Source organism: Pistacia vera, unplaced genomic scaffold, assembly GCF_008641045.1.
Source record: "Pistacia vera cultivar Batoury unplaced genomic scaffold, PisVer_v2 Contig180, whole genome shotgun sequence".
Classification (NCBI taxonomy): Eukaryota; Viridiplantae; Streptophyta; class Magnoliopsida; order Sapindales; family Anacardiaceae; genus Pistacia; species Pistacia vera.
Window position 1 is genome coordinate 740,343 of NW_022195899.1, and position 8,463 is coordinate 748,805.

Sequence of the window (8,463 nt, forward strand, 5' to 3'; positions counted from 1 at the left end):
ATAAGCAACGTTTGGGCGGAACATGCTTCCAGCCGTTGATTGCGACCATGTGTCACCAATCCCCGCGAAAAGTGACTATCATGCTTCGTGAATATCAACCGTCGTTTTTCTTTATTGAAATTGTCAAGTGCCGGTGTGATTATCTCCCCCACATTACATGCGCCCCATCCGCATTTAAAGTTTCAAAAGGGAATGTCATTTCAGCATGATTTGCATTTAATGCTTATGGCTGACACTTATTGTGCAGAGACACGTCTATCAAATAAAGGTTATTTTATTGACCAAGCCAGTTGTCAAGCGCAATGGATAACATCTAAATAGGTCGTTCGAATAAGATATTTCTTCCACGTGTCAGACTCAAACATCGAAGGAGATGATTCTCAACTTTCAATGGCAAAATGTTCTAAATGTTTTCAGGTCGTGAATGACAGATAGAGTTCAAAACACATTTTTATAGCACTGGATAGGATCTGGCTCAGGTCGTTAGACCTTTGTGAACGATCACGTCAGGTCACTTGTGTAACTCTTGAAATCCTTGCCACGATCCACACTCAGTTCGATGGTCGAATCAAGCCGTCAGCCTCATGTTGTTTGTAACAATGTGGCTATTTTCAGTTGTTGGCTCGAACAGACATTCTTGGAGGTAAGTCAAGTCGCAGCATAATCATGAAGTTTTTAAGATTCAATTCTTGAATCTTAAGAATTGGGGAGCTTATGTTGTGCTTAAAAAATCAAGGCTGGCGTAAGCTTACATCAACAAGCACCAATCAGAGTTCAAGAAGGCTTTGTGTCATCCATGAGCTACCATGTCACCCCAAGACAGAAAGAATACGGTTGTCATCAACCCAGCAGATTCAGGTTTTGTCTATAAGTGAATAAGGACCACACACCTGTCCAAGCCCCAAATAATTTGAGAATATTTCCTAAGTTATCAGCCAATGGGAGACAAGGAAGGACCTACACGGCACCTAACCACTTGCAAATTTGTAATCATTACCATGAATTCAACTACTATAAATAGAGGACTCCCCCTCTCATTCTGATTCTGATTCTGATTGTAATCTCTATTTTCATAGCAAAGATAACCTACGAGAAAGAGACTGACTTGATATTCTCTCTGAATAATAAGTTATTATACCTCTACTCACTGTTGGCTATACGCGACCTCTTGTAAACTCTCATATATAAAGGAAACAGTGGACATAGGAATTGCTTTAAGCATTCGAACCACTTTAAAAATCATCTCTCTCATTTATTATTCTGTCTTTGCATTCAATATTATTGTGTAACCTTGTCCTGACTCTTGAATCAATTATATCACGTGTAATTTATAAGAAAAGCTTAGCACTTTGCATGTGCGTGTTGTTGGTGTCAAAATCACGCATCAACAATAGCAATGTTGGTGGTTTTGAAGAAGTTGATTATGATATCTTCTAAAATTTTCTTGGCTTTTCATATGAGTTTATGGGCATCTGCATTGACAAATTGATGAGAAATACAGAAACTTGTCAAATTTAGCTGCAAGGTCATTGCTTTTTTAACAGTTTTAACTTGTAAACTGAAATATAGTGAATATAAAATGGACTCGCCATCAAGCTTCACATTCAAAATAAAAAGGTCTGTCTAGAATCACTATTTTAAACCCAAACCCAACAACCTCTCCGGTCCGTTCAAGTTTTAGGGGGATTTTTGCTATATTTCAAATTTATACGGACTCATTTGTAATTTTTAGGGGTGCTTTTGAAATATATCAAAAATTTAGGGACTAATTTGAAATTTTTTGAGGGGTTCTTGTAATATACTAAGATTTAAGGGACTAATTAAATTTTTTAAAAATAAATTTGTTGTTGACGTCACCAGTCCAATCAATTGAACTGGTCGACCCATAACTTGGTCACTTTACCGGGTGTCACAATGGATCGGGTTTTTAAAACAATTTCTAGAATAAGAACTTGTGTAGATGTATGAGTCACACAAAAAAACTACAAAGACTAAACAGCATGAAATGAGACATCTCTACAACATATGTCTCATCAACTTTTAAGCTTGGATGCTTAAGCAATAAACACTTTCTTTAGGGTGCGTTTGGTTCAGGGAATGTTGGATTATGGGAATCTTATATTACCTTGAAGATTACGGAGAATATTTAGGAAAATGTGTTTGGTTAGTTGGTGGGTATGTTATATTAATATGTTTGGTTAGGGGGAATAAATTGGTGAATATGTTATTTAAATTACTAAATTGCCCTTTTTAAAATATTATTTTTATTATTAATTTTTGAATAATTCTTTAACCTCCAATATTTCAGATTTAGCTAAAACACCCCCGCTTATATAAAACTTTAATTTATGACAAAATTACCCCCACCCCTTGCCGCCACCGCAAACCACCACCGGAAGTCTCCGAAAGTTGACGTGAGTAGCTCACTGTGACCACGAGGCTCCGATATGGTCGTTTCTGGCCATATTGATGGCTGAAAAAGGCCATATCAGTCTAGATATGGCCGTTAATGGCCAGATCCTTGGCCATTATAAGCCAGATCTGGCGAGATCTGGCTGTTGATGGCCATGGACCTGGCCGTTAACGGCCACATCTATTTTGACCCATCAATTTGGCGGGAAATGGCCAAAATATATCTGGCCATTTTCGGCCAGATCTACTCCCGATATGGCCTTTTCGACCATCAATATGGCCAAAAACAACCATATCAGGGCCTCCCGATCACGGTGGGCTGCTCATGACGACTCTATGTGACTTCCGACGACTTCCCCTGGCGGCCGGTGATGGTTTGGCTGGCAACAGGTAGGTGGGGGTGGTGGCTTGGGTGGGCTGCAATTTGTTTTGATTTCAAGGGTAATTTTGTCCAAAAAGTTAATTAATTGGGGTGAAATGGTAAAAGCAAGATTTATTTAAATAAATTTAAAAATAAGGGCATTATTGTGCTAAAATTTTATTAATAATGGACAGAATTATAAAAAAAAAAAAAAAAAAGATTACTTAAGTAATCTTACAATACCTAAGAAAATAGAGGTAATCAGATTACCTCTAATATTACCAACAGTAGCCACTATTGGTATTTGAAGATTATGGGAATTTTATATTACTTGACAAACCAAACATAGTAATCAAATAATATAAGATGATTTAACCCTAGTAATCCCACGTAACCCCCAACCAAACGCCCCTTTAGGGGTATAAGAGACTTCTCCCAAAGATCCTTGTAGAGCTCTTCAAATTTGTCTCTGTGTTATGAAGTTTCAGATTTTTTTCAGTTTTTTATAAAAATAAAAGAAATAAAAAATGAAAAAGAATATGTAATTAGACATAAGAGTAATGTGTCTTTTCTATGGTAAAATAATAAAAAATTTTGAGTGTAATTGTTACTATCCGAAACCTTTGGATGTGTTTGTTACTTTTCTCAAACCTTGAGAAGGAAAATAAAATATTAAACCCCATGATGAAAGAAGTTTTCGGAGTGAATGGGCTGGATGGGCCGGACCAGACGGCCCAGGCCGAGGGGTGTAAAAACGTAAAAATAAAAAGCTGAAGGGGGTAAAAAAACGAATGAAGGACAAAAGTAATAGATAGAAGAAACAGGATTGAGATGGCCCACAGAGTTGCAAGTATTTTGTTTTGTGTATGTATGAGCTTTATATATAAATACAATTTCGGTGGTGCTCAATTACTGAAAAAAATAAAATAAATAAATAATTAGAAAATTAAAACTTTAGGTTTTTCCCATCTCAATCTCTCTCGGGTAAGTTCACTCATCGGATCAACGAGTTCTCTTTATTGGTGGCCGACTGTCGGCAATAGTTGGATGAGTGAGAGTGTTTTTGTTAATTTATAAACTTTTATTGTTGGGGGTGTTAGTTAAATTAACAAATATAAGATGTTAAAAATAATCTAAATACTTTCAGAAAATATTTTTCAAAATAAATTCTTGTAATCTTATCTAATTTAATTAAATAGTATTCTATTATAGAATACTATTATAAAAACTTAAACAGACACGAGTTTAGGGTTTATTTAAGATTTAGGGTTTTTTAGGATTAGTTTTAGGGTTAAAATATTGTATATTTATTTTGAAAATAATAGAAATATAGATAATGTTGCTAAGATTAATATAATATAATATTATTTAGTATAAAATCAAAAGTTATTTTTAATTTAGGAATTTAGAAAGATAAAATAAAACAAATGGCAAAATGGCAAAGACGCAAGGCAGTAACACACTAACACTAACCCCTCAGCACTGTGCGGTTGGGCTATATGGGAAATTTTTGTGGGCCACCACGCCAATGTGGGTGTTGGAAAGAAAATAAAAATAATTTAAATTTTGGTGGGCCCTCGTGTTTTGGCTATGGGCCTATGGGCTATGGCTGGCTGCCTGGCCTCTCTGCCCGCAGCCTTCTGCCATTCTCACTCATCAAATAAACCAATGTCATTACGAGAGTCAAGAAGTTATATGCTTACTAGTTTTACGGTGTTACTTATTTACGAGATGTTATATGCTTACTAGTTTTACGTTGATTGCTTATTTATTTATTTATTTATCTTACCTTTTTTCTAGGATGGTTGGGGGTATTTGGGTATTATTTATGTAAATATTGAGAGTATTTATGTCCAAAAAATCAATATATGAGATTACAAAAGTTATTTCACATATTTGGGCTAATTATTATTTGGTAGACATATATAAGCATTCAGTGACGGACCCAAGATTTTTACCCAAGAGGGGCCTCCGTAGCTCTGCCATCTTTTGTCAAAAAACTAGTAAAAATTTAAAAAAAATCACCAAACCTTAAGCAAAGAAAATAATATAATATCAATAATCTGAAAGAAAATAATGTAACAACATAATACTTTACCACTTGAATAAATCTATGAGAAACAAAACTTTGAGTAAATTATGTTAAAAATAACATTCAATTCGCGAGGAAGCACAAGAAAATTTTTACGTGGAAAAACCTCTTCAATTGAAAAGAGCAAAAGACCATGGGAATCTAACGATTAACTTAAATCCAATATAATTAAAAGAGTTTACAATAATCATAATCTACCAAAATTGTTCTCCACAAATTTCTTATTTCTCCTCCTTTTTTTTTCTTTCAAAGATTATAATATAAATTTTCGTTACTTTGATCAGGCCCAACCTAAGCTAAAGTCAGTATTTGAGATTTTTTTTTTTTTTTTTGTTTTAACATGAAATCGAAGTATGCGGAAGAGATTTGAGATATAACAGGGCTCTAGCACGAGCCCATTACTATTGGGGCCGAAAGCCAATTTGGTAAAGAGGCTTATCTATCTAAAATGAGCCCAAAACGTTCTTTACCAGGCATTTTCTGAAGCTGTTTTTATCTGTTTGGATTTGTACTATTACAACTCAACATGGGTGCACTTATCAATAAAATTAATATCCTTCGTCTGTTGTTGAACTATTTTAATTTCTATTTAAATATCAAGTTGGTAAATCACTTTGGTAAGATCTATCAACCTCATTTCACAACTTCGATAATTTTTTGTGTGTCCTTTTATATTTTTATTCTCTCTATTTTAATTATCATCAATCTAAAATAGTAGAATTATTTAGCTATTTAATGCATTTATTTTATTTGGTTAGCATACCACTTGCTGCTATCTTGGATTTTCTTCGTCAATTTTTCTGGATCTAGCTTGGAAAACAATAATTTTTTTCATCTAGCGAGGAAGGGAATTTTGTGTTGATTTGACTATGACTATTAGGAAATTTCCACCACTAAGAAAGGATAAAAGATCAGATTTGATGGGAGTTAGGTAATCAATTTTACGCAAAATGCTTTCCCGAAGCAACTCTGCTAAAATTGACGTGGGTATCAGTAGCCCAACTTGTTCTTGGTTCGGTTTTTTTTTTTTTTTTTTTTTTTTTTTATTTGATTCTTTTTGTCTATGTTTATTCCTTCTCTTATCTCTCTCCTCTCTATTTAATGATAATGAATAGGATTGATTAAGAAGCATGGTTACCTGGTCGGATGGGATTGATCATGTTATTGTTTTGAATTAAAATACATTTATTGATATAATTATTACTGAACTTTCCAACAAACTTTGTTCAATATGCTTGTTAACGAATAATAGTGGTTATGCTACTCTCTTCATAGTAACGGAATGCAAATTCTTCTTAGAATTCAAAAAAAGGGGAATAACAGAATGTCAATGTGCTTCAATACTGTTGATTCTTTTATTAAGCAAAAGAACTTTATCAATAAGTTGCAACACATCTTATAATATCATTATTATATTATTAAAAGATGTTTTACTATAAATCACCACTTGCATAGAAAATTATATAATAAGACACTCCTTCCCATACTTATCTCAAAATTCATATCCCTTCTAATGTATCAAACTGTACATGTGATATTGATCTAATAAATGATATTGAATGACTTAACTGCTTTTGATGACACATTTTGGAATATGAATTTGGGATGAGTATTGACACCATTATTATTACACTTGCTCATAAAACATTGACAGTAAATCTAGATGAAAAAAAAAAAAAAATCAATGAAGAAACATATTTAAATAAAAATTCAATACCATTAAGAAAAACATAGATGCAAGAGCTATTTTGAGAAGTTATAAGAATGATTTGAAAAGGTTGCCAAATTTTCTAGACAAACAAACTCGTATAACTGTAACATCCGTCTTGTATAATCTCTCTGCTGAATCCAAATCCATTTATTAATGTAATAAAATGAGTATGGTGAAGAAGTTGTATGCTGTGACCATGCCTTGACCGAAATGAATATACAACCCAAGTGGCAGATTCCCGTACCAGAGCTATAGAATCCTGCAAAATAGAAAGGCAACCTTGAAAGAGGCAAGGAATAACACATTTATTGAAACTGGAAAGGGAATAAACGAAAAAGAAACTGAAGCTGAGGGTATATCAGATGACTTTAACTCCTTCAGAGAATATGCATTTTCTGATATATTTTCACACTTAATGGTAGGATTAGTCAGAATTTGTGAATTGGTTCTTGTTGACCATGTAGTTTTATTTGAACCACATTTGGCAGCTTGATTTTTAATTTAGATATGCTTCGTAAATGACATTTATATTTGAGTTTAATTGTTGGGATTGTGGTTGAGTTAAATAGATAGTTAAAAAGTACAGATACAGCAATATTATTGTTACAGTCATAATGCCTGTTATGCCGGAATCAAGGGCTAACGTGGGAAATCACGTGATGGGGTGACCTACTCCCGTTAGAACGGTAAGCGCACGTCAGGCATGCAAGGCGCCGCGGAGCTCCCACGTGTCCATTTCCCTGCTCCAAATCGCGTAAATTCAGCTTGAAGGTGGGCAATGTGACATAAAGCCAGATTTAGTCTTGACATTCGCACCAACACCACGGATTAATAATGTTTTATCTGCACTCATCTCACTATAAAAGGAAGATCCTTTCATTAAAGGGATTCGGCCCTCTTGCACTCTGAACTAGCTTTCTCTCCTCTTATCATTGCACTTTTGTATTTTACTTTTCCCTATATATTTTGTAAGCATTCCGCTGTTGCGACCTGACCCACGATTCTAAACAAACTATCATGGACGTAGGATTTGTTACCTTAGCATCCGAACGACTTTAAAAGCTCTCATTGTTACATTTACTCTACATTTTATCCATAATCACGAGCGTTTCTTGACCAATCACATTACGCACGTGCGATTAGTTGGTGTCAAAATCATGCATCAACATTCCCATTACTTTTTTTTTACTCCGAGTGTGTTTTTTCAGGATTTGGAAAAAATGACCTCTTTTGAATTCTGCCATGTGTGAATGTGGGCTTGTGATTTCAATTATGCAGTAACTTAAATATTACTCAATGGTCCATGGGTTGTACATTTCAGAGTTTGAATTGCTATCGTTTTGTTAGATCATCAAGTAATGATTTTAGAAAACCATTTTGTCGGATTCAGTTTTTGACGGTTTTAAAATGCATTTGGGAACTATAGAGTCAATACCATTTTATTATGTCACCATAAATTTGGTAATTGAGCATTATATATTCACACCCATCAGGACTAACAACGACTTCCCTTCCTATATAAACCACGCCTGCTTGGCTTCTGGTAAGCAAAATCAAATATACAATTTTCAAAATTGTAGTTTACAGTATTCTGTATAAACATTGTGGTGGAGAAACAATACATTAATTGCCCATCCAATTCAATGAAATAATTACTTTTTTAGTCAACTCAAATTCAATCATATTTTATTTCACTCAACTCAAACATTTAACAATTACTTTTCTCAATAAAGTTTATAAATTAATAAAAACACCCTCACTCACCCAACTATTATATAAAGGAGAGAACAAAGGAACAGAGGAGAGGAAATATGCCACACGTGCTTCTATTAAGGTAGCAAATATAAATACACAAGATTGTAACAGATTGGAAACTTATCACTAAAG